The following is a 27,394-nucleotide window of genomic DNA, read 5'->3' on the forward strand; positions in this document are numbered from 1 at the left end:
GATTGTCAGGTTATATTTAATGAGAAAGAAAGTATCATGTAAACAGCCCACTAATAAAATTTTATGTTCTTATAAATTATTTTATTTTTCTTTAAAATTGGAACATATTCTCATTATGCTTTCCAAAGGACATATTGATTTAGATGTGACTCATTCTTCAGTGGATTCTACAGAAGAAATCATATGAGAGCTAATTTCCAATTCAGCAACAGCATTTTTTACTTCTGTAGTTATTTTTTTCTATCCAATCTGGCTGAGTCTTGGTTGAGTAGTTCATGCTGCTATTTGAAGTCCCTGGGTGTGAGGTAGGGATCCTTAAGTTTTCTCTCATAATATTTCCTCTGTTGAGACCTACACTATTAAGATTTTCAACACAAGATAACTCTTGGACTGGCCTTGTGAAAATGGAGAGTAAACATTTGACCCACTTTGTCTGTAGAAGCTTGGTGCAGACTGCTGCTAATATCTCATTCGTTCTGTAGATGGACTTCTAATTTTTGTCTCTCTTGTCTTGCTCTTTCTTCAATCTCCCATTTAAACTTCTCTACATATTATATATCATGTTCATTTCCATATGACTTTTCAGATTTACTACTTCTGTTACAGTCTTGCCAATGCACCACAGTATAGCAGTTTTTTGTTTTCTGAGGTAGTATGTAGAGTTCTTTGTCTTACTTCCAAGGATATTAAGGAATGCAGACACAAGGGTGAGATTGGAGCAAAAGTTTAATAAGCAAAGAAAGAAAGCTCTCCACAGCAGAGAGTGGAGCCCAAATGGATTGCCCACTATGAGGCTGGGTCTGGGATTTTTATAGACTGGAAAGGGGAAGAAATGTGCTGACTAGTCTGAAGGCTGTCTTGGCAAAGCATGATTCAGCCTGGCCCAGGACCTTGGCCTGGGATCAATCAGAGGCTGAAGTGATGATTCATAGAGGCTAAAGAATGTCTAAAAAAAGAAAGTTTCCACCAGAGCCCACCAGGTATATGCCCATAAAAGGAGTAGAGGCTATTTCCTGGAAGCCCACTAGTTATACAAAGGATGAAGGCATTTGTATGTTGGGCCTTGTTCCTTTCTTTAAGTGAGCTAAAGGTTTGTGCAAGTTTCCTCATCTGAGTGGGCTAAAAGTTCTATCTGTGCAGCTGTGGGCATATCTCTAGGCACAACTCCCTGTGCTAATTATTACTATTTTTTAATCCAATCAGAGAACTTGTGATATGTGGGAAGAAGGCACTAACCGGTGGGTGAGGGGCTCTCCAAAAACCCTTCCCTTGCTGTTTACCTAAGGCAAGCTAGCTAACTCCTCTCACTTCTTGTTCTAACACCTTTTTATTCTTCTCAAATTCTTTACATTTCTGATATATCATTTTTGTAGATAATAATTCCTGTTGAAGAACTTGATTGTTTTCAGCCAGATATAGACATTTTGAAGATGCACCTTCCAGTTCTGCTATAAGATTATCAATCTTATGTTTTATCTTTTTAATCTGAATATTCATTTCAGGTTGACTGGTTTTTAAATATCCGTGGAAACTAAACTCTTCAGTTTCATATTCATTTAACTTCTTTCCTGTCATTGCTAAGAGTTTCTTACGCATCCTAGTTCATTTTGAGACCATGAAACCATGCACACATTTAAGAGCAGCTTCTTGAATGTAAGCAATATGGAAATGTCTTCAATTACATATGCAACCCTTTCCACCACCTTAGGACGAATTGAAGGACTGAGGAGGGAGGACTTGGGTCCCAACAGGCCTTTCTTGGAACCCATTCTGAAGTTAAGAAACACTCCCAGCCCTTAGCTCACATATGTGACTGCACAGAATTGAGAGGGCTCCCACAATCTGCCTTTAACTTTTCATCAATGTCCTTGGTTCAGATCTTTGGGGATGCTGTGGTTCTGAAAACAAAGGTGCATCCCACAGTTTTCCAATGGGATCTGCCTGTGGACACCCTAATTCATGGTTGTCAGCATCATGTTATTCCAAGGCCGTCAGGAGGTCATGTCCAGCTCCATTTCCCATCCAAACCCACACTACAGATTCTTGCTAGTAAATGTGTTTAAAAGTTCACACTAAGGCTGGGCACGGGGGCTCATACCTGTAATCCCAGCACTTTGGGAGGTCAACGCAGGCAGATTGCGAGGTCAGGAGATTGAGACCATCCTGGCTAACGTGGTGAAACCCATCTCTACTAAATACAAAAAATTAGCCAGGCGTGATGGCACGTGCCTGTTATCCCAGCTACTAAGGAGGCTGAGGCAGAAGAATCACTTGAACTTGGGAGGCAGAGGTTGCAGTGAGCCAAGATCACACCACTGCACTCCAGCCTGGGTGACAGAGACTCTGCCTCAATAAATAAATAAAAGTTCACACTAGAACATTTCTCTGTGACAACCCAGGTAGCTCTAAAGTGACAGGGTGGAAGAAGCCGTGGCAGAATGTGTGTCATGGGACACATGCCCCTTGACCATACAAGATCCACTGTCCCATAACCACCAGCTCTGCACCAACCACCACAGAAGCCTCAAAACCAACAGTGGCATCACAGAGATGTAGCCCTACCATGTCCCAGCTACAGGACACAGTCGGACAAGATCAGGCACGTTCAGGGTGGTATGGCCATAGACTGCAGGACACAATCAAACTTCTTACCTTCCCTAACTTGCCCACCCCAGATTTTCTGGCACATTCCACCTGGCTCGGGCACTGACAATGACGAGGTCTTCTCTCCTCTGTGCGTGTCACGTGTGCTGCTGCAGGGCTGGTTTCATAGCCTTGCCTCCAAGGCCAGCACTTACTGCTTTGTGGAACAGAACCCACCCTGCAGAACTCCAGCCTTGTGGTATATGGGAAGCTGCCATGTCAGAGAGGTGCCACTGGCCATGGAGCCCACTTGCTTCATGTCACTCCCAGAATGCAGAGTGTACTGAACTCGCAAGAAACTGTGTCCTGACAGCACCAAAGAGTTCCTTCTTTGCTGAGCTGTGCAGCCATGGTGGGTGTCAGGCCCTTCCTTTGGTGGAGGCAGTGCCCACTGTTACCTGGATAGCAAGTCAGAGTGTCCTGCCAGGGATGTGGCAGGAATGAGGGAAACCAGCTCACCATCATCTAACCTCGCAAAAACTTCCTGTCTTTCCCTGGATACCAGAAGTGATATTTCTGTCACTTCAAGATGTTTAGTCTGTTTTGTAGGCCTCCATCCTACCCCAACAGCAGATGTGGGTCAGGGGGCAACCTTGCAAGGCTTGAGCATGGTCAGGTCCCGTGGGGCCATCTGGAGCGAAGTCTGCTGGCAGATGTGCCCTTAGTGGAGGTGAGGGCTACCAGGAAGAGCTCAGAAGAGGGCATGCGGCTGAGCCATGAGATCCACACCTTTGCTGCCCTCACTGTGCTCTCAGTGGAAAAGCAAACGGACACAGGGTCAAGTGATGAGGGATGTTTCTGGAATCATCTACAATTTATAACAATTGAAGGACTGAAGCAGCAGCATCAATCCACTTCCAGCCCTTTTGCATCCTTGAACTCCCATTTTCTACTTTTACAGAAAAGCACTTTTTAGAGTCTATATGCTCAAGTAGTGTAAAATGTCTTCCCCATCAGGATGGGCTAAAGAGCCACTTTTTGTGAGAGGCTTGGGGTCTGGAAGGCACCTCTCTGCCACATGGGATGTGGGTGAGAACAATTCACTCTTTGAAGATTAAGTGTATGTGAGCTTATGGTGAGGTTTGTATAAAACCTGTTTGTGTGTCTGTTTAAGTCCTACAATTCAGTAAGTGCTTCTTTGTTTTGTTTTGTTTTGTTTTGTTTTTTTTGAGACGGAGTCTTGCTCTGTCGCCCGGGCTGGAGTACAGTGGCCGGATCTCAGCTCACTGCAAGCTCCGCCTCCCGGGTTTACGCCATTCTCCCGCCTCAGCCTCCGGAGTAACTGGGACTACAGGCGCCCGCCACCTCGCCCGGCTAGTTTTTGTGTATTTTTAGTAGAGACGGGGTTTCACCGTGTTAGCCAGGATGGTCTCGATCTCCTGACCTCGTGATCCGCCCGTCTCGGCCTCCCAAAGTGCTGGGATTACAGGCTTGAGCCACCGCGCCCGGCCGTTTTGTTTTTTGAGACAGAGTTTCGCTCTTGTTGCCCAGGCTGGAGTGCAATGGTGCAGTCTTGGCTCACTGCAACCTCCGCCTCCCGGGTTCAAGCAATTCTCCTGCCTCAGTCTCTGGAGTAGCTGGGATTACAGGCGTGCACCACCACACCCAGCTAATTTTTATATTTTTAGTAGAGATGGGGTTTCACCATGTTGGCCAGGCTGGTCTCAAACTCCTGACCTGAGATGATCCGCCCACCTCCGCCTCCCAAAGTGCTGGGATTACAGGTGTGAGCCACCGCACCTGGTCAGTTCAATAAGTATTAATCTCCTTGATATAACAGGTTCTATAGTTGATGTAATGAACAAAGCTATACTAATATCCCTGTCTCCTCCAACCTGACATTCTAGAAGAGAAGAAACAAGAAAATAAGCAAAACTATACAGATCACAGTGGTTATTCCTCAGGAAGGAGAGAAACCTGGAGTGGAGGGGGCAGGCCTGGGCTCTGTGTGTCTCTGCAAGCATCTGTTGGTATCTCTGGGCCATTGTATCTGTGAGTTTGTGAGATTATGTGTTTGTGTCTGGCTGTGTCCACCTGTGTGTACAGTGAAAATGGTTATGTCTCTTGTATATTGGTCTGGGAGGCTGTGGGGGCTGTGTGTATATTTTTAAATCTAGAATGCTTTCATTTCATTTTCTTGCCTGATTTCCCTGACAGCATCTCCTTTAACACACTGAATAAAACTAGTTAGGGCCGGGCACAGTAGCTCACGCCTGTAATCTCAGCACTTTGGGCAGCCAAGCGGGCAGATCACTTGAGTCCAGGAGTTTGAGACCAGCCTGACCAACATGGTGAAACCCCGTCTCTACTAAAAATACAAAATTTAGCTGGGTGTGGTGGCGTCTGCCTATAGTCCCAGCTACTCGGGAGGCTGAGACGGGGGAATCACTTGAACCTCTGGGAAGTGGAGGCTGCAGTGAGCCGAGATGGTGCCACTACACTGCAGCCTGGACAACAGAGTGAAAACTCTGTCTCAGAAAAAAAAAAAAAACCTGTTAGAGCATGCATCCTCTTTTTCCTGATCCAGTTTTTCACCATCAAAATGATGTGGGTTTTTCATATATGGCATCAATTGAGATGATTGTCATTTTCCATCATTTTGCTAATGTGATATATGACAATTATCAGTTTTCATATTTTGAACCATTTTTATGTTCCAAGAATAAATCTCACTTGGAACCATTTTTATGTTCCAAGAATAAATCTCACTTGTGGTTATGTAATGCTTTTAATATGTTGCTTCCTATGGTTTCCTGGTATTTATTTGAGGATTCCTGCATCCCCATTCACAACAGGAATTAATGCAGTCTTCCTTGCTGTCAAGCCATTTCACACCTGCTTGTGAGCCCTGCCCTGAGATCTCAATTATGTAATAAGCCTTTTTTTTTTTTTTTGAGACGGAGTCTCCCTGCGTCGCCCAGGCTGGAGTGCAGTGGCGCGATCTCGGCTCACTGCAAGCTCCGCCTCCCGGGTTCCCGCCATTCTCCCGCCTCAGCCTCCGAGTAGCTGGGACTACAGGCGCCCGCCACCGCGCCCGGCTAGTTTTTTTGTATTTTTAGTAGAGACGGGGTTTCACCGTGTTAGCCAGGAGGGTCTCGATCTCCTGACCTCGTGATCCGCCCGCCTCGGCCTCCCAAAGTGCTGGGATTACAGGCTTGAGCCACCGCGCCCGGCCTGTAATAAGCCTTTTTATACTCACTACGTGTCTGCCACATAGCCATGCGGGTCAGAACCACACGTTTTCAGGCGACACTGGCAGTTGGCACCATGAACAAGATGTCTAGATGCTGGTCACCACACCACGGGTCTGTTCTCTCCTCTGGGTTGCTAACCTGCTCTGCTGCCCAGCAGCCAGCATGTACTTTAAGCTGCTGCTTGCTGCCCTGTGTTGCATTGCTGAGGCCTAGGTGGCCTCAGTTCCAGATTCAGCTGAGCTAAGTCAGCAGTTTGCATAATTCCTTTACATTAAGGAGCAGAAGTATGGGATTGCAGCCCCAATTTTTGTTGTTGTTGTTAGACGGAGTTTCGCTCTTATTGCCCAGGCTGGAATGCAGTGGCACGATCTTGGCTCACTGCAACCTCTGCCTCCCAGATTCAAGTGATTCTCCTGCCTCAGCCTCTCGAGTAGCTGGAATTACAGGCATGTGCCACCATGCCTGGCTGATTTTTTGTATTTTTAGTAGAGATGGGTTTTCTCCATGTTGGTCTGGCTGATCTCGAACTCCCAACCTCAGGTGATCTGCCCGCCTCAGCCTCCTAAATTGCTGGTCTTACAGGCGTGAGCCACCACGCCCGGCCAATTGCAGCCCCCCTTACACAGTCCTGGGTCATATGTTTTGACTGGGACCTAGCTGTGGTTTTTTTGGTTTTGTTTTACTTTGTGTTTTTTAGACAGAGTCTCGCTGTGTTACCCAGGCTGGAGTACAGTGGTGTGATCTTGCTCACTGCAACCTCTGCCTCCCAGGTTCAAGCAGTTCTCCTGCCTCAGACTTCCAAATAGCAGGGATTACCGGAGCGTGCCGCCACACCCGGCTAATTTTCGTATTTTTAGTAGAGATGGGGTTTCATCATTTGGCCAGGCTGGTCTCGAACTTCTGACCTTAAGTGATCCATCCGCCTCGGCCTCCCAGAATTCTGGGATTATAGGTATGAGCCACTGCACCCGGCCTAGCTGTGACTGTGTATTTTAGAATGAAGCTGTGACTAATGCTGGGTATTGGCCTTCATCTAGGGTGCAGGCTGGTGGGAAGATTTTTTTTTTTTCTGTGCAAGTTGTGGACCCATCAGGTAGTCATTCCCGAAAAAGTAGTCATCAGAAAAACAGAACAAAAAGAGTGGGGACAGGGAAGCTGCAATTAGATGCTGTCTTGAGGTCCACACTCTCCAGGAACCTTAAATACCTCTGCTGTTGCTGCTGCTGCTCATGCCTCTAATGCAACAAAGACCCAGATCTCCAAGGTTGTCAGAAATAACCCTCGTGGCATCCTTGTAGCTCAGCAAAGATGTTAGTTCAGACCTAAGATAAAGCCCTGTGTCCTTAAACCACACAAAGCATCTCTCACCATGCAGGAGGCCCCTAACTGATAGTAGTTATTTGAAGATCTCTGGAGGAAAAAAAGTACACATGCTGTAGTAGAGAGGGCCCTCCCCTCCCCAAAGTATTTCCAGTGAGCAGAAAACAAAACAGTGAAGGAGAACTGGGCGCGGTGGCACATGCCTATAATCCCAGCACTTTGGGAGGCTGAGGCAGGTGGATCGTCTGAGGTCAGGAGTTCGAGATCAGCCTGGCCAACATACCAAAACAACGTCTCTACTAAAAATACAAAAAATAATTAGCTGGGCCTGGTGGCAAGTGCCTATAATCCCAGCTACTAGGGAGGCTGAGCCAGAATTGCTTGAACCTGGGAGGCAGAGGTTGCAGTGGGCCAAGATCGCACCATTGCACTCCAGCCTGGGCAACAAGAGCGAAACTCCGTCTCAAAAAAAAAAAAAAAAAAAAAAAAAAAAAAACAGTGAAGGAAGGAAAATAGATTTTTGTTGTTTTCTTTATTCCAACAACAAAACCTGAAACAAAAGTCCATAATTTGAGCCATTTGGAAATTGAATATATACTAAAAGCATCTGACAAAATTCAACACCCCTTTCTTGATTAAAAAAAGAACAACCTAACAAACTAGGAATAGAGGAAAAATACCCAGGCTGGGCGTGGTGGCTCACGCCTGTAATCCCAGCACTTTGGGAGGCCGAGGTGGGCAGATCACCTGAGGTCAGGAGTTCGAGACCAGCCTGACCAACATGGAGAAACCCCATCTCCACTAAAAATACAAAATTAGCCAGGTGTGGTGGCACATGCCTGTAATCCCAGCTACTTGGAAGGCTGAGGAAGGAGAATCACTTGAACCTGGGAGGCAGAAGTTGCCATGAGCTGAGATCGCACCATTGCATTCCAGCCTGGGCAACAAAGAGAAACTCCATCTCAAAAGAAAAAGAGAGAAGAAAGAAAAATACCCAGCATAATAAAAGCCATATTTGAAAACACAGCTAATACCATATTCAGCAGTAAAAGACAAAGCTTTTCCTCTAAGATCCGGAAAAAGGACATTCCTTCTGTTCGACATACTGCCAGCCCTCGCAGACCAATTAGACAATTAAAAAAAAAAAAAAATTGAAGGCATCCACATTGGACAGGAATACATAAAATTATCTCTTTTCGTCAATGGCAAGATCCCTGTGAAGAAATCCCTAAAGATTACACTTTTAGGCCAGTCATGGTGGCTCATGCCTATAATCCCAGCACTTTGGGAGGCTGAGGAGGACAAATTGCTTGAGTTTAGGAGTTCGTGACAAGCCTGGGCAACATGATGAAACCCTATCTCTACAAAAAAAACAAAACTTGGCCAGGCAAGGTGGCTCACACCTGTAATCCCAGCACTTTGGGAGGCCGAAGTGGGTAGATCACTTGAGGTCAGGAGTTTGAGACTAGCCTGGCCCACATGCTGAAACCCTGCCTCCACTAATAATACAAAAATTAGCTGGGCGTGGTGGCACGCACCTATAGTCCCAGCTACTCAGGAAGCTGAGACATAAGAATTGTTTGAACCCGGAGGCAGAGGTTGCAGTGAGCTGAGATCGCACCACTGTACTCCAGCCTGGCCGACAGAGACAGTTACAAATATATATATATAGAGAGAGAGAGAGAGAGACACACACACACACACACACACACACAAATACAAAAATCAGCCAAGTGTCATGGCTCACGCCTGTAGTCCCATCTGCTTGAGGGGCTAAGGCAGGACGATCGCTTGAGCCCAGGAGGCAGAGGTTGCAGTGAGCCAAGATTGCTCCACTGCACTCCAGCCTGGATGACAGGGGGAGACCCTGTCTAAAGAAAAAAGAAAGATTCCATTTTTAAAACTTAAAATTAATGTAGTTCTTCAGTATCCCTGGGGAATTGGCTCCAGCGTGACCCTTGGTACCAAAATTTATGGAAACTCAAGGCCCTTATATAAAATGGCCCAGTATTTTTACAGAAAGATCAACCTAAGGCCAGGTGCAGCACGATGGCTCACGCCTGTAATCCCAGCACTTTGGGAGACCGAGGCAGGCGGATCCTGAGGTCTGGAGTTCAAGACCAGCATGACCAACATGGTGAAACCCCATCTCTACTAAAAATACAAAAGTTAGCTGGGCGTGGTGGCACACGCCTATAATCCCAGCTACTCAGGAGGCTAAGGCAGAAGAATTGTTTGAACCCAGGAGGCAGAGGTTGCAGTGAGCCGAGATCATGCCACTGCACTCCAGTCTGGGCGACACAGCAAGACTCGGTCTCAAAAAAGAAAAAAAAAAAAAAAAAAAAGAAATGCCAACCTAAAAGAAAGAGGCTGAGGCACAAGTATAATTTAACAAGTTTACTTGAACCAAAGTGAGAACAACTTCCTGGGAGACTCAGACCAGAGTAACGTTGGATATGAACTCCGTTCCACCTTTGTTACAAGCAGGTGTGTTTTTTTGGTTGTTGTTGTTTTCTGGTTTGTTTTTGTTTTTGTTTGAGACAGAGTCTTACTCTGTCATCCAGGCTAGAGTGTAGTGGTGTAATCATGGCTCACTGCAACCTCCACCTCCTGGGTTCAAGCGATTCCCCCACCTCAGCCTCCCAAGTAGCTGGGATTACAGGCACCTGCCACCACACCCGGGTAATTTTTGTATTTTTAGTAGAGACAGGGTTTCACCATGTTGGCCAGGCTGGTCTCAAACTCCTGACCTCAGATGATCTGCCTGCCTTGGCCTCCCAAAGTGCTGGGATTACAGGTGTGAGCCACCACACCTGGCCAGAAGCAGGTTTTTAAAGGCAAAATGGGGTACAGGGAGGGGCTGGTATAAAGTTGTTTGGCAGGAATCCTCATTGGCTTACAGACACTGATTAGTAATTGGCTATCCATTGTTAAGCTATAGGACATGGGTTATAGTGTCTGGTGCAGCATTAGTAGGTTAATTTACAGCTGCTTGTGACAGTAGCAAGCAGTTTTAACAGGTGAATGCATCACTTAAAGTGGGGGGAGGATGTGATTACTGTCTCATTTTCATGCTGTCTCAGCCTAATAATTTTTTTTTTTTTTTTTTGAGACGGAGTCCTGCTCTGTCGCCCAGGCTGGAGTGCAGTGGCTCGTCCTCAGCTCACTGCAAGCTCCGCCTTCTGGGTTCACACCATTCTCCTCCCTCAGCCTCCTGAGTAGCTGGGACTACAGGCGCCCGCCACCACGCCCGGCTAATTTTTTTTGTCTTTAGTAGAGACAGGGTTTCGCCTTGTTAGCCAGGATGGTCTCGATCTCCTGACCTCGTGATCCGCCCACCTCGGCCTCCCAAAGTGCTGAGATTACAGGTGTGAGCCACTGTGCCCAGCCCTCAGCCTAATAATTTAAAAGATCTCATTCCAGACCAAACTGAGGGTTGGGCTGCGATTTCTCGTGGCCCAATAACAAGACACAGATGAACTGGGGAAGAAGAGAGTTTTTATTTCTGCACCTGTTACAGGGAGAAGGCCTGGAAATTATCACCAGACCAACTCAAAATTACAAAGTCTTCCAGAGCTTATATACCTTCTAAGCTATCTGTCTACGTGTAAGTGTGCACTCTTCTAAAGACATAAGTGATTGAGTGATGTGACATGCAGCTTGCGGTCTGTACGTGTGTGCACTCACTCCTTCCTCGACTCCTATCTTTGTGGTAGCAGCAGCTGGGGCCACAGTTCAGTCACCAACATGCAGCTCTTTGCGCCCAGGAGCTACACACCCTTGAAGTGACCGGCCAGGAGACGGTCGCCCAGATCAAGGCTCATGTAGCCTCCCTGGAGGGCATTGCCCCAGAAGATCAAGTTGTGCTCCTGGCAGGCATGCCCCTGGAGGATGAGGCCACTATGGGCCAGTGTGGGGTGGAGGCCCTGATTAGCCAAGTAGCAAGCTGCATGCTTGGAGGTAAAGTCCATGGTTCCCTGACCCATGCTGGGAAAGTGAAAGGTCAGACTCCTAAGGTGGCCAAACAGGAGGAGGAGGAGGAAGAAGAGGAGGAGGAAGAGGAGGAGGAGGAAGGGAAGGTGGGAGGAGGAGGGGAAAGGGGGAGGAGGAGGGGAAGGGGGGAGGAGGGAAGAGGAAGAAAGAAGATGACAAGCCAGGCTAAGCGGCAGATGCAGTACAACCGGCACTTTGTCAACATTGTGCCCACCTTTGGCAAGAAGAAGGGTCCCAGTGCCCACTTTTTTTTCTTTTTGAGATAGAGTCTCGCTCTGTCGCCCAGGCTGGAGTGCAGTGGTGCAATCTCGGCTCACTACAAGCTTCACATCCCGGGTTCATGCTATTCTCCTGCCTCAGCCTCCCGAGTAGGTGGGACTACAGGCGCCTGCCACCACGCTTGGCTAATTTTTTTATTTTTATTTTTTATTTGTTTTTTATTTTTAGTAGAGACCAGGTTTCACCATGTTAGCCAGGATGGTCTTGATCGCCTGACCTCGTGATCCACCCGCCTCAGCCTCCCAAAGTGCTGGGATTACAGGTGTGAGCCACCACACCCGGCTTCCCAATGCCAACTCTTAGGTCCTTTGTAATTCTGGCTTTCTCTAATAAAAAAGCCACTTAGTTTAAAAAAAAAAAAAAAGATATAAGCGATTGACTTAATCTTATTTAATTGACTTAACTAAGGTCTGAGTCCTGAAGACCTTCTTCTGGAGCCTCAGTAAATTTACTTAATTCTAAATGGGTCCAGGTGCTGGAGTGATTACCCTTCTCTTGTCTCCAGCTAAATCATGGAGGTTTGGGGAGTTCCTTCAGACCCCAATAAACTTGTTTGTGGAGGCCTGGGGCATTTCTTCAGACCCCCAGTAAAACTTGTTTAACGCTTAATGGTTCTTTTAAGAATTCCTTCGTGGCCCTGCTCAGTGGCTCACGCCTGTAATCCCAGCACTTTGGGAGACCGAGGTAGGCAGATCACGAGGTCAGGAGATCGACACCATCCTGGCTAACATGGTGAAACCCTGTCTCTACTAAAAGTACAAAAAATTAGCCGGACATGGTGGCACGCACCTGTAGTCTCAGCTACTTGGGAGGCTGAGGCAGGAGAATCGCTTGAACCTGGGAGGCGGAGGTTGCAGTGAGCCGAGATCGTGGCTGGGCAACAGAGTGAGACTCCATCTCAAAAAAAAAAAAAAAGAATTCCTTCATTATTTTTGTCATGCATTAAAGCCCAGGAAAGGCCTAGGAAAAACTTTTTGGTGGGCTTTTGTTACATCCTAACCTTTATGTAAGGGCTCTGGCTTTTAATATTTAACTTAACCACTGAGTACTGAAACAGTTGTTACGGAGGTCTGCGTTAGTGAGACCTGGCCTGCCACAGTCTCACATTCTTCAGATAAAAGTTCTTTTCTCATAACCTACATTCATCTTCCTATATACTTTAAATCATCTCTAGGTTATTTATAATACGTAATACAATGCAACTGCTGTGTAAATAGTTGTTATAATAAGTCGTTTAGGAGATAATGAGGGGGAGAAAAGCACATATTCATTACAGACACAGCCAACCAATTTTTTTCTGAATATTTTCAATTCGTAGCTGGTTGAATCCATGGATGCAGAACCTAGGAATATGGTGGGCTGACTGTATGAGATTTCAGCAAAGTTGAAAGAAACAAAATCAGTGAAAAAATAATAATAAATTGTGTTTCTACACACTAGCGGTGACCAGGCAGAAAAGAAAATTAAGAAAGCAATCCCATTTACAATGGCACAAAAACAAACACATACTTGAGAATAAATGTAACCAAGAAGATAAAAGACTTTTAAACTGAAAGCTACAACGTATTGCTAAAAGAAACTAAAGAGGCCGGACGCAGTGGCTCACACCTGTAATCCCAGCACTTTGGGAGGCCTAAGGCAGGCGGATCACCTGAGGTCAGGAGTTTGAGACCAGCCTGGCCAATATGGTGAAACCCTGTCTCTACTAAAGATACAAAAATCAGCCGGGAGTGGTGGTGCACACATGTAGTCCCAGCTCCTCAGAAGGCTGAGGCAGGAGAATCACTTGAACCCAGGAGAAGGAGGTTGCAGTGAGCCGAGATCACACCACTGCACTGTAGCCTGGGCAACAAGAGTAAGACTCCATCTAAAAAAAAAAAAAAAAAAAATACCTAGAAAGACATCCGTTATATTGTGAAATACTGATTTTGATTTGTTTCCTTGGCCTACAGCTCCTAAAAGCCTTGGAATCACCAAAGTGATGATGAGGTGACTAGTGACTGGGGGCCCTGGATAGCCTCAGGATGGGGTGGTTGCCAGGGGAAGCAGCCGTGTGATTGGATGGCTGCAATACTCTGCTTCACCCCGACCTCCCTGTGTTACTGGAAGGAAGGCCATGAGTGTGAGTTGTCCAGGTCCTTGGAGTTTTTGAACAAAGAACCGAACAAAACAAACAAAGGAACAAAACCCAGGAACAAAGCCGCAAAAGCAAGGATTTATTAAAGGGAGAAAGCACATTACAGGGTGGAAGTGGGCTTCAGCAAGCAGCTCAAGGGGCCAGTTGCAAAGTTTTCTGGTTTTTTTTTTTTGAGACGGAGTCTCGCTCTGTCACCCAGACTGGAGTGCAGTGGCCGGATCTCGGCTCACTGCAAGCTCCGCCTCCCGGGTTCACGCCATTCTCCTGCCTCAGCCTCCCGAGTAGCTGGGACTACAGGCGCCCGCCGCCTCGCCTGGCTAGTTTTTTGTACTTTTTTTTTTTTTTTAGTAGAGACAGGGTTTCACCGTGTTAGCCAGGATGGTCTCGATCTCCTGACCTTGTGATCCGCCCGCCTCGGCCTCCCAAAGTGCTGGGATTACAGGCTTGAGCCACCGCGCCCGGCCCAGTTTTCTGGGTTTTAAGTACTCCTTTCGAGGTCCCCATCAGTTACCCCTTATCTGGATGAAGGATTTAGCTGGTGGCTAATTAAAGGCTGAGGTGAACTGGTGCCCTCTGAAGATGAAGGGATGGCCAGTGCTTGGCCCGCAGCCAATCCAGGGCACTTTCCCTTTCCATCTGAGATGTGGCGGAAGTGGGAGGGCTGGAGGGAAAGCAGCCTTTGATCCTTTGCTACTCCAGGCTTGGGGAGATGGGGTTTTCCATTTGGTTTAGCTTTAGGCAGTGGGCGTTAATTGGCCTTAGATTCCCTGCCCCCAGACCTTGGTGTTTTCCTTTGATCCAGCTTTAGGAAGTCAGCACGAATTGGCCTTAAGTTCCCTGCCTCATCTGGAGGAGAGAGGGGCTGAAGTTTATCACCAATATCCAATGATGTAGTCAAGCCAGATGCTTGATGATATCATTTCTTCAGACCCCCCAGTAAAATTTGTTTAATCCTAATGGTCCTGCTAAGAATTCCAGGCCGGGCATGATAGCTCATGCCTGTAATCCCAGCACTTTGGGAGGCCGAGGCAGGCGGATCACAAAGTCAACAGATCGAGACCATCCTGGCCAACATGGTGAAACCCCGACTCTACTAAAAATACAAAAAGTAGCCAGGCGTGCTGGCAGGTGCGTGTAGTCCCAGCTACTCGGGAGGCTGAGGCAGGAGAATGGCTTGAATGCAGGAGGTGGAGGTTGCAGTGAGCCAAGATCACACCACTGCACTCCAGCCTGGCGACAGAGACTCCATCTCAAAAAAATTAATTAATTTAAAAAAAAACTGGCATGTGAGGTGAGGGCCGTCTTATGGCACTGGGACCTGAACCTGTGGAATCTGATGCTATCTCCAAGTAGCATCAGAATTCAGTTCAGTTAGGCGGCAGCCTCCTGGTGTCTGCTGGAGAGGAATGGTCTGCAGAATTGCTTGCTTGGTGTGTGTGGAAAAACCCCCCACATCTGGTCGCAGAAGTGTTGCATGTTATTGTTTGATAGTAAGAAAAATAACTATTGTGTTTTTCTGTATTCTCAGAGAATTCCATGCTCATAGATCGGATGACTTAACATTGGTTTTTTGTTTTTTGAGACACAGTCTCGCTGTGTCTCCCAGGCTGGAGTGCAATGGTGCCATCTCGGCTCACTGCAACCTCCGCCTCCTGGGTTCAAGTGATTCTCCTGCCTCGGCCTCCTGAGTAGCTGGGATTACAAGCATGTACCACCACATCTGGCTAATTTTTGTATTTTTAGTAGAGACAGGGTTTTGCCATGTTGGCCAGGCTAGTCTCAAACTGGCCTCAAGTGATCCACCTGCCTTGGCCTCCCAAAGTGCTGGGATTACAGGTGTGAGCCACTGCATCCAGCCCTGAGGACATTAGGCTGAGTGAAATGAGGCAGTCATCAAACAATAAATGCTGTAGGATTCCATCCATACGGACTAGCCGAAGTAGTCAAAATGCAGAAACAGTGCAGCAAGGTCGTTGCTGAGAATGGGGGCTGTAGAATGGGGCTGGGGTGGTAGGCAGTTGGTTTAATGGGTATAGATTTTGGGTTTTGCAAGATTGAAAAGGTCTGAAGATCTGTTTTCCAACAGTGTGAATAGACTTAACACTGCCGACCTATACACTTGGGGTTAACATGGTATATTGAATTTTTTTTTTTTTCAGACAGTTTGCTCTTGTTGCTCAGGCTGGAGTGCAGTGGCGCGATCTGGGCTCACTATAACCTCTGCGTCCCAGATTCAAGCAATTCTCCTGCCTCAGCCTCCCGAGTAGCTGGGATTACAAGCACAGAGCACTGCGCCCAACTACTTTTTGTATTTTTAGTAGAGATGGGGTTTCACCATGTTGACCAGACTGGTCTCAAACTCCTGACCTTAGGTGATCCACCTGCCTTGGCCTCTCAAAGTGCTGGGATTACAGATGTGAGCCACCATGCCCAGCCGGTATATTTAATCTTAAGAGTTTTTGCCACAAGAAAAAAATAATACATCTTCAAGCCTTTTAAATTTAAAAGAAACTACTAAACAGAATTTCCATATGACATCAGTTTCTGTTGTAGGTAGATATAAATAGAAACATATGTCCACACAAGACCTTGAGCATGAATGTTGATAGCAGTTTTATTCATGACAGCCAAAAGGTAGAAACCAATCCATTATTGAATACATGGATAAAATATGTAATAGCCATACAATGGAAAATATTAATAATTCCATCATAAATCTAAATGATGTACAGGACCAAACTACAACATGGATATCCCTTCAAAAAACGATGGTAAATGAAACCCAGTTAAAAATTCCCCATATGGTATGATTTCCTTCATACAAAAGTCCAGAGCAGAGAAATCTGCAGAGAAAGAAAGTCAATTGCTGACTGCCTCAGGCTGGGTGTTGAGGAAGAAAGATGGGAGAGGATGGGGGGAGTGGATACCTAGAGGGTACCGGGGTTTCTCTTTCAGGTGATGCAAATCCACTGTGGTGATGATTGCATGTATCTGTGAATATACTATACCTATGAATTGTACACTTTAACTGGGTGTATTGTGTAGGATATGCATATTTGAATAAAGTGGTTGAAATAAGTAAATGCATTAGGAGTTTTAGCCCAATTTGTTGACAGTATTGAGTTTCCAGGTTTATGCCAAATTTACATATCCCTTTTTTCTTTTTCTTTTTCTTTTTTGAGACAGAGTCTCGCTGTGTCACCCAGGCTGGAGTGCAGTGGCACAATCTGGGCTCACTGCAATCTCCACCTCCTGGGTTCAAGCGATTCTCCTGCCTCAGCCTCCTGAGTAGCTGGGATTACAGGTGTGCGTCACCATGCCCAGCTAATTTTTGTATTTTTAGTAGAGGCGGGGTTTCACCAAATGTCTTGGACAGGCTAGTCTCGAACTCCTGATCTCCAGTGATCCGCCCACCTCAGCCTCCCAAAGTACTGGGATTACAGGCATGAGCCACCACACCCAGCCTCTTTTTTTTTTTTTTTTTTGAGACAGTCTCACTGTCACCAAGGCTGGAGTGCAGTGGCTCAATCATACATAGCCCACTGCAGCCTTCACCTCCTGGCTCAAGCAATCCTCTCACGTTAGTCTCCTGAGTAGCTGAAACTACAGAAGCAGGTGACCATGCCCTGCTAATTTTTAAATTTTTAATAGAAATGGGATTTCACTATATTTCCCAGGCTGGTCTTGAGCTCCTGGGCTCAAGCAATTGGCCTCCCAAAGTGCTGGGATCACAGGTGTGAGCAAATGCGTATGGTCTGTTTTTCTTAATATACCAGTAGGAATAGAAATTTGATTGCCTTGGAGGTATCATGGCTTTTTACATTTCAAAATTCTCTAAGAGTCAGGAGTGGTGGCTCATTCCTAGAATCCCTTTATTACATATGGTGACATCGCTGTTAGATGTCTGTTTCCAAATGAGGGTGACAGTTTATATATATATATATATATATTCTAGACACTAGTTCTTTGCTGTATGTACAATATGTACAGTTTGAAAAGTTTCCCACTCAGGAGCTTATTTCATCATCTTAACTGGGTGTTTCTTTCTTTCTTTCTCTTCTTTTTTTTTTTTTTTTCCAAGACAGAGTCTCACTCTGTTTCCCTGGGTGGAGTGCAGTGGCGCGATCTCAGCTCATTGCAACCTCCACCTCCTGAATTGAAGCAATTCTCCTGCCTCAGCCTCCCAAGTAGCTGGGATTACAGTTGCCCACTACCACACCCGGCTAATTTTTGTATTTTTAGTAGAGATGCGGTTTCACCCTGTTGGCCAGGCTGGTCTTGAACTCCTGAACTCAAATGATCCTCCCACCTCAGCCTCCCAAAGTGCTGAGATTACAGGCATGAGCCACTGAGCCCAGCCTAACCGGGTGTTTCATAGAGCTAAAGGTTTTTTAAAATGATCTTTAAAGTTTTCATACCAAATTTTATTTTATCCATTTTAAGTGCACCATTCTGTGGCATGAATTATATTCATAATGTTAAACCATAACCATGCCAGGTGCACACCTGTAATTCCAGCACTTTGCGAGGTCAAGGCGGGAAGATAGACTGCATCCAGGAGTTGGAGACCAGCCTGGGCAAAGGAGATCATCTCTACAAAAAATAAACAAACAAACAAAAAAATTTAGCTGGGCCGGGTGCGGTGGGTCATGCCTGTAATCCCAGCACTTTGGGTGGCCGAGGCGGGTGGATCACCTGAGGTCAGGAGTACGAGACCAGCCTGGCCACCATGGTGAAACCCTGTCTCTACTAAAAATACAAAAATTAGCTGGGCGTGGTGGCAGGACCTGTAATCCCAGCTACTCCGGAGGCCGAGACAGGAGAATCACTTAAACCTAGGAGGCAGAGGTTGCAGTGAACCGAGATTGCGCCACTGCACTCCAGCCTAGGCGACAGGAGTGAAACTCCATCTCAAAAAAAAAAAAAGGCCAGGCCCAGTGGCTCATGCCTGTAATCCCAGCACCTTGGAAGGTCAAGGTAGGCGGATCACAAGGTCAGGAGTTCGAGACCAGGCTGGCCCACATAGTGAAACCCCATCTTGACTAAAAATACAAAAATTAGCCATGTATGGTGGCGAACACCTGTAGTCCCTGCTACTCAGGAGGCTGAGGCAGGAGAATCACTTGAACCCAGGAGGCAGAGGTTGTGGTGAGCCAAGATCATACCACTGCACTCTAGCCTAGACAACAGAGTGAGACTCCATCTAAAAAAAAAAAAAAAAAATTAGCTGGGTGCACACCCATAGTCCCAGATACTCGGTATGTTGAGGCAGGAGGATCATTTGAGCTCCGAAGGTCGAGGCTGCAGTAAGCGGTGATCCTGCCACTGCTCTCAGCCTGGGTGAGACCCTGTCTCAAAAAAATAAGAAAAAGAGGCAGAGGCCAGGTGCGGTGGCTCTCACGCCTGTAATCCCAGCATTTTGGGAGGCCAAGGCAGGCGGATCACAAGGTCAGGAGTTCGAGACCAGCCTGGCCAACATAGTGAAACCCTGTCTTTACCAAAAAAAAAAAAAAAAAATAGCCAGGCTTGGTGGCGCATGCCTGTTGTCCCCGCTACTCGGGAGGCTGAAGCAGCAGAATCGCTTGAACCTAGGAGGTGGAGGTTGTAGTGAGCCGAGATCTTGCCACGGCACTCCAGCTGGGGCAACAGAGTGAGATTTCCTCTCAAAAAAATAATAAGAAAAAAAAGAATTTTTGTGAAGTTGAAGACCTGGACAAACTGATACATTAATTTGTTAATACAAATTGAAACAGACACGGCCTTTGGTGGGGCAGGTGAGTGTTGACAAGTTACCGAGGGGCTGATTCCTGAGTTAATGGACATAACTGATAGTGCTGCTATATGCTGCAGGGTATATAAAGTTTTAAAAAGCTGTAAAGCCCTGCAGTTGATGGACACATTTCACTTTTTTTTTTTCTTATTTTTATTTTTTAATTTTTGAGACAGAGTCTCACTGTGTTCCCCAGGCTGGAGTGCAATGGCACAATCTCGGCTCATTGCAACCTCCACCTCCTGGGTTGAGGCAATTCTCCTGCCTCAGCCTCCCAAGTAGCTGGGATTACAGTCGCCTGCCACCACACCGGGCAAATTTTTTGTATTTTTAGTAGAGACGGGGTTTCATTATGTTGGCCAGGCTGGTCTCGAACTCCTGGTCTCAAGTGACCCACCCACCTCAGCCTCCCAAAGTGCTGGGATTACAGGTGTGAGCCGCCGCAGCCCAGCCTCATTTCACTATCTTTTAATTTTATATAAGAACAAGAAAGAGGGGGAGAAGAATGATTACACAGCAATGGAGGCAGGCCCATTTCATTTACAAATCCCACTGCCCAGTGCAAGCTATATAATGGACCAATCCGGGATGCCTGTTGCTGGCTGGGTTCCAGGCAGAATGTTGAATTTGGAATTTGTCGTGATAGTGGGATCCATGGTTACCGAGTATAGTCCTGTGGTGGCTGCAGTGCCACGGAGGGGCTGTGATCCTCTGTGGAGCTGGGCTCTGGGCTGACCCTTGGGAACCTGGGCGAGGTGGTGGTGGAGCTGCTGCCCCGTGACCTGAGTCCACAGCTCACTTTCCACAGCCTCAAGGGGGCGACACTGGTGCGTACACATCTCATCAGCTTACTGGTGGGTCTCCTGTTTTTTTTTTGTTTTCATTTTTTTTTTTGAGATGGAGTGTCACTCTGTCGCCTAGGCTGGAGTGCAGTGGTGCGACCTTGGCTCACTGCAACCTCCGTCTCCTGCGTTCAAGTGATTCTCCTGCCTCAGCCTCCCAAGTAGTTGGGACTACAGACATGTGCCACCACGCCAGGCTAATGTTTTGTATTTTCAGTAGAGACAGGGTTTCACCTTGATAGCCAGGATGGTCTTGATCTCCTAACCTTGTGATCCGCCCACCTCAGCCTCCCAAAGTGCTGAATTACAGACATGAGTCACCATGTCTGGTCATGTCTCCTGTTTTTATTGAGACTTGTTCAGTCTGTTAGGAGTCAACTTTATGGAAGACATGAAAAGCAGCTTGCAGAAGCCCTGGCTGCTCAGATTGAGAAGAAATGCCAACTCTCGCCAAGCTCAAGTGCTGCCAAAAAAGAGTATGCAGAGAGGGAGGCATCTTTGGAGAATGCCAGGCTAGAGAAGGCATCTTTAAAAATACCCAGCCTTGGCTGGGCGCAGTGGCTCACACCTGTAATCCCAGCCCTTTGGGAGGCTGAGGCAGGTGGATCAGGAGGTCAGGAGTTCAAGACCAGCCTGGCCAAGATAGTAGAACCCCTGTTTCTACTAAAAATACAAAAATTAGCCAAGCGTGGTGGAGGGTGCCTGCAATCCTAGCTACTCGGGAGGCTGAGGCAGAGAACTGCTTGAACCCAGGAGGCAGAGGTTGCAGTGAGCTGAGCTTAGATCACACCACTGCACTCCAGCCTGGGCGACAGAACGAGACTCTGTCTCAAAAAAAAAAAAAAAACAAAACCAGCCTTACAGATGCTTACAGAACGATGAAAAGGATCAACTCGATGCTGATGGAAGAATTAACTTCCCTGGTTCAAGAACTGCAAGAGGAGAGGTTCAAAAACTCTAAACAAGAAGAGGCAATGGAGGAGATGCTAAAAACGCTGGAGTCCCTGGAAGAGGTCATAAGAGTCACTCCATCCCAAGGACCTTTTCCAACCTGCCCAGAGGCAAAGAGCTGAGCCTTGCTGGTCCCGTCCCCATCAGCAGGCCTGAGCTTAGAGCAGTGCTATTCCCTCCCCTCCATTCAGGCCTCCTGAGCTTCCAGGCTATGTTCACCACCCACTTCGACTGCATCTGAGGGTCACTGAGGCCAGCAGATCCCAGATCCCAGATCAGGGAGCCACTTCTCCCTGGGCTGGAGTCCCTTCACCTCCACCAGATACAGCAGTCAGCTCTTTCATGGCTGAATCCTCCAAGTCTAAAAAGTGGACTTCCTGGAACACACCAAGAAATGAGGGACTTTTGCTTCACAGAAAGTTTGGATTATCTTTCATTAGCAATGAAAAAAAAAAAATGCTGTCCTTGAGAGCCTAAAGAGGCTAATCTTTTGGGTTTTTGTTTTGTTTTGTTTTACAGGGTCCCACTCTGTCGCCCAGGCTGGAGTATGTCTTGGGTGCACTTAGCTAGAGCCAGTTTCAGGGGCAGTAAAGGAATTTACCAAGACAGTTGTGGGTAAAGAAAGGCAAGTTTAATAGAGAAAGTATGAAAATACATTGCAAGTGCAACGGGCAGCCACAGCAGAGAAGGAGCTGTCTGCCAAGAGGTGGGGGCTGGAGGGAAACTTTATAGGGTCATGGGGGAGGTCATTGTGCCCCTGAGCTGTTTTGTGATTAGCTGTTTCTCAGAACAATTGTTGCGTTTTCCCCCACCTGGGGCCCCTTCCTTTTTGTTGTTTACTTATCTTAGCAGGACACCATGGAGGGCACCCAGCATTTCCGTTCGTTCCCAAGCCCACCATGTGTCTGGCCACCACTGGACTTTTTTTCTCTTTTTTTTTGGGACGGAGTCTCACTGTGTTGCCTAGGATGGAATATAATGGCTCGATCTCGGCTCACTGCAACTTCTGCCTCCCAGGTTCAAGAGATTCTCCTGCCTCAGCCTCCCGAGTAGCTGAAGTTACAGGTCTGCGCCACCATGGCTGGCTAATTTTTTTGTATTTTTAGTACAGATGGAGGTTTCACTGTGTTGGTCAGGCTGGTCTTCAACTCCTGACCTCAGGTGATCTGCCCGCCTAGGTCTCCCAAAGTGCTGGGATACAGGTGTGAGCCACTGTGCCTGGCCTTCTTTTTTTTTTTTTTTTTTTGAGACAGGGTTCTATCACCCAGGCTGGAGTGTAGTGGTGCGATTATGGATCACTGCAGCCTTGACCTCCTTGGCTCAAGCGATCCTCCTGCCTCAGCCTCCCAAGTAGCTGGGCTTACAGGTGTGCACCACCACAACTGGCTAATTTTTGTATTTTTTATAGCAATGGGGTTTCACCATGTTGCCCAGGCTGGTCTCAAACTCCTGACCTCAAGCGATCTGCCTGCCTCAACTTCCCAAAGTGCTGGGATTACAGGCACGAGTCACAGTGTCTCCTGAGAGGAGACTTGAGACTGGGACCTTTTGTCACCAGAGTAGAAATGCCAAGTGCTCAGGAGGATGTGAGGTAGAGGACGCAGAGGAGTGAACACAGCTGCCCCGACGGGTCATGGGGGAGTGATGCTATGCAAGGAGAAAATATGCTCAAGGTCTGGGTGGATTCCAGGGGTTGAATTCAATGGTCCTTTCAGAGGCCAGAGCTGTCCCTGGGTCTCCTAGTATCAACAACATCCCAGACTCTCAAGTGTGACCACCCCAACTCGGTGTCCACACGTCAGGGCTTCAGCTGTGCAGAATCCCCTTAATGCAGTCTCCAATATACACAGGTACCTGTATATTTCACGTGCTGTATATAACGTTACATATTGGCAAAAGATTCAGTCCTTGACCAAGCTCTCACAAGGCTCTCCTGAGCCCTCTTAACAACTGGGCCTCTTCCTTGGCATATAACATCCACCGACTCAGCACAAATGATTTTCTCCACTTCTCCCCCCACATTCAATGACTTGAATGAGGCCAGGCACAGAGGTTCACGCCTATAATCCCAGCACTTTGGGAGGCCGAGGCAGGCAGATCACATGAGGCCAGGAGTTCGAGACCAGCCTGGGCAACATGGTGAAACCCTGTCTCTACTAAAAATACAAAAATTAGCTGGGCGTGGTGGCACACACCTATAATCACAGCTGAGATTTCAGGAGGCCGAGGCACAAGAATCACTTGAACTTGGGGGTCAGAAGTTGCAGTGAGCCGAGATTGAGCCACTGCACTACAGCCTGGGCAACAGAGCAGCAATACTCCATCTCAAAAATAATAATAGTAATGAAGTGTGTCCAATTTACTGATTTTGAACTTCAAGCAAGACTTTGTCTCAAAAAAAAAAAAAAAAAGGTTGTGGGATATGCTGGGCACGGTGGCTCACACCTGTAATCCCAGCACTTTACGAGGCTGAGGTGGGTGGACCACTTGAGGTCTGGAGTTCAAGACCAACCTGGCCAACATGGTGAAACCCCGTCTCTACTAAAAATATTTAAAAAAAAAAAAAAAATTAATCAGGTGTGGAGATCCCAGCTACTCAGGAGGCTGAGGCAGAAGAATCGCTTGAACCCGGGAGGCAGAGGTGGCAGTCAGCCGAGATCACGCCACTGCACTCCAGCCTGGGCAAGAAGCATGAAACTTTGTGTCAAAAAAAAAACCGGATCATCCCAATAGATGCAAAAAATCATCTGAAAAAGTTCAATACCACTTGATGAAACACTCAATAAATAATGAACAGAAGGGAACTTCTTCAAACTGAATTAAGGCATTTATTAAAAACCTGCAGCCACTTGATAAGGAGACTAAATGCTTTCTCCATCAGATTAGAGAAAAATATTGTCATATGACAGGGCTGTCCTTAAGTCAAAATGAACCATCCAAATAATACTCAGAAATAACAACAAAGAGTAAAAGGCAAAAAATGAGAATGAGTCACATGAGACAATACTCTATGGTAAACTTTACATACTTATAAATTGATACCAAGTCCTTATTAGCAAAGAAAATGGAGTAAACATTGAATCATGCCAAGAAAGAGTAGTTTTCCCCATAAAAAAGAGGCGTTTTCCCCATAAGAAAGGAAAGTGGAATACATATGATGGGTGAGGAATATGCAGAACCTGCCACATAACACTAGTAAGAAATCTCTATTAATACAGACTCATGGGCCAGGCGTGGCGGCTCACTCCTGTAATCCCAGCACTTTGGGAGGCCAAGGCAGGGTGGATCACAAGGTCAGGAAATCAAGACCATCCTGGCCAATACAATGAAACCCCGTCTCTACTAAAATACAAAAAATTAGCCAGGCATGTCGGCGTGCACCTGTAGTCCCAGCTACTCGGGAGTCTGAGGCATGTGAATTACTTGAACCCGGGAGGTGGAGGTTGCAGTGAGCCAAGATTAGGCCAGTACACTTCAGCCTGGCAACAGAGCAAGACTCTGTCTCAAAAACAAAAGAAAACAAACAAAAAAAAGACTCATTTTGTAGTGGCTCATTAATCACAGAACAATTAAACACTACATAAAAATTAAATCTGCTTACATATTAGAAATAAATTTCAATTCACCCACAGATCCAACACTCTTTAAAATGGATAGAAAAAAAATGAAAACTAAAATGGATAGAAAAAAATTTTATTAATTGACTTAAGATAAAAACACTTCCTATTAAACCTCAGGTACCACTGCTTAAAGAGTATCTTGGAATTCTCAGGTTTCCTTGCAAAAGTGGAAACCCATAATCCAAAGAATGAGCCACAGGGGCCAGGCACAGTGTCTCATGCCTATAATCTCAGCACTTTGGGAGGCCGAAGAGGGTGGATTACTTGAGGTCAGGAGTTCAAGACCAGCCTGGCCAGCGTGGAAAAACCCTGTTTCTACAAAAATACCAAAAAATTAGCTGGGCATGATGGCGTACGCCTGTAATCCCAATTCGGAGACTGAAGCAGGAAAATCGCTTGAACCCAGAAGTCAGAGGCTACAGTGAGCCAAGATCGCGCCTCTGCACTCTAGCCTAGGCAACAGAGCAAGACTGTCTCTCGGGGTGGGGGGGGAGAAGGCTGGGCGCTGTGGTTCACACCTGTAATCTCAACACTTTGGGAGGCCGAGGACGGCAGATCACGAGGTCAGGAGTCCGAGACCAGCCTGAACAACATGGCGAAACCCCATCTCTACTAAAAATACAAAAAAATTAGCCAGGTGTGGTGGCATGCACTTGTAATCCCAACTACTCAGAGGCTGACGCAGAACTGCTTGAACCCAGGAGGCAGAGGTTGCAGTGAGCCAAGATTGCGCCACTGCACTCCAGCCTGGGCAACAGAGCAAGACTCCATCTTGAAAAATAAAAAATAAAAGAAAAAAGAATAAAAAAATAAAAGAATGCCGGGCGTGGTGGCTCAAGCCTGTAATCCCAGCACTTTGGGAGGCCGAGACGGGCGGATCACAAGGTCAGGAGATCGAGACCATCCTGGCTAACACGGTGAAACCCCGTCTCTACTAAAAAATACAAAAAACTAGCCTGGCGAGGTGGCGGGCGCCTGTAGTCCCAGCTACTCCGGAGGCTGAGGCAGGAGAATGGCGTAAACCCGGGAGGCGGAGCTTGCAGTGAGCTGAGATCTGGCCACTGCACTCCAGCCCAGGCGACAGAGCGAGACTCTGTCTCAAAAAATAAAATAAATAAATAAATAAAAGAAAAAAGAAAAAAAGAGCCACTGATAAATGCTATAAAACTTTGTATAGTAACTCATTCATGATTAAGTTTTTGAGCATTATATAATTATTAATTTGCATCAAGCTTTCAAAACTACTTACATTTATAGGATTTCTTTCAAGTGGGTGTTCTCACGATTTTTTAGACAAGGTCTTGCTGTCGTCCAGGCTGGAGTCCAGTGGTGCAATCTCCACTCATTGCAACCTCGACCTTCCAAGCTCAAGCAATCCTCCCACCTTAGCTTCCTGAGTAGCTGGGATTACAGACGAACACCATCATCCCTGGCTAACTTTTGTATTTTTTGTATACATGGGGTTTCTCCATGTTGCCAGGCTGGTCTCAAACACCTGGCCTAAAGCAGTCCACCCACCCTAACCTCCCAAAGTGCTGGGATTACAGGCGAGAGCCACTGTGCACAGCCCATGTGAATTTTAATAATTGTTAAAAATGAAGTTTCCTGTATTTTCCAAACTACTAACATTTCCATCCAGTGTGTATTCTTCGATTCATATCATCCATCTCCACTGTGCACTGACATGTGTCTTTGAATGGAGATGATAGCAATGAGAGTTTCCCCATATTCTGTACATTTCTACAATTTTTCTCCAGTATTAGTCCTTTTATGGCTCTGAATAGAACTGGGATATCTGAGGTCTTTGGATTTTTTTCCAGTTAGTCTTTTCATATCTTTGGAAACTGCATGCATTCCCATATTCCTTACATTCATAGGCTTTATCTCCTGTATAAATGAGAACTATTTTTTTTTTTTTCTTTTGAGACAGTCTCACTCTGTCATCCATGCTGGAGTGCAGTGGCACAATCTCAGCTCACTGCAGCCTCAACCTCCCAGGCTGAAGCGATCCTCCCGCCTCAGCTTTCTGAGCAGCTGGAACTACAGGTATGCACCACCCCACCCAGTTAATTTTTTTTTCTTTGGAGATATGGGGCCTTTTTTTTTTTTTTTTTTTTTTTGAGACGGAGTCTCGCTCTGTCGCCCAGGCTGGAGTGCAGTGGCACGATCTCGGCTCACTGCAAGCTCCGCCTCCCGGGTTTACGCCATTCTCCTGCCTCAGCCTCCCAGGGCCTTCTTTTTGTTTTGTTTTGAGACGAAGTCTCACTCTGTCGCCAGGCTAGAGTGCAGTGGCGCGATCTCGGCTCACTACAACTCCAAGTCCCTGGTTCAAGAAATTCTCCCGTCTCAGCCTCCCGAGTAGCTTGGATGACAGGCACACACCACCACACCTGGCTAATTTTTGTATTTTTAGTAGAGATGGGGTTTCACCGTGTTGGCCAGGACAGTCTCGATCTCCAGACCTCGTGATCTGCCCACTTTGGCTTCCCAAGGTGCTGGGATTACAGGCGTGAGCCACCACACAGTATGGGGCCTTCTTTTCTTTTTTTTTTTTTTGAGATGGAGTCTTGCTTTTGTCGCCCAGGCTGTAGTGCAATGGCGTGATCTCGGCTCACTGTAACCTCCCGGGTTGCCTCCTGGGTTCA

At 46.7% G+C, this 27,394-nt stretch overlaps 1 long non-coding RNA gene across 1 annotated transcript; it reads left to right on the top strand.

Moving 5' to 3' along the window:
* Positions 1 to 19,716: 19,716 nt before the first annotated feature.
* On the top strand, positions 19,717 to 21,586 carry LOC117076646. The gene is made up of 2 exons (XR_004434433.1): positions 19,717 to 20,190; positions 21,035 to 21,586. It is a non-coding gene; the product is annotated as an uncharacterized LOC117076646 (long non-coding RNA).
* Positions 21,587 to 27,394: the final 5,808 nt, after the last annotated feature.

This window comes from Trachypithecus francoisi, unplaced genomic scaffold (genome assembly GCF_009764315.1).
Source record: "Trachypithecus francoisi isolate TF-2019V2 unplaced genomic scaffold, Tfra_2.0 Lachesis_group5, whole genome shotgun sequence".
Classification (NCBI taxonomy): Eukaryota; Metazoa; Chordata; class Mammalia; order Primates; family Cercopithecidae; genus Trachypithecus; species Trachypithecus francoisi.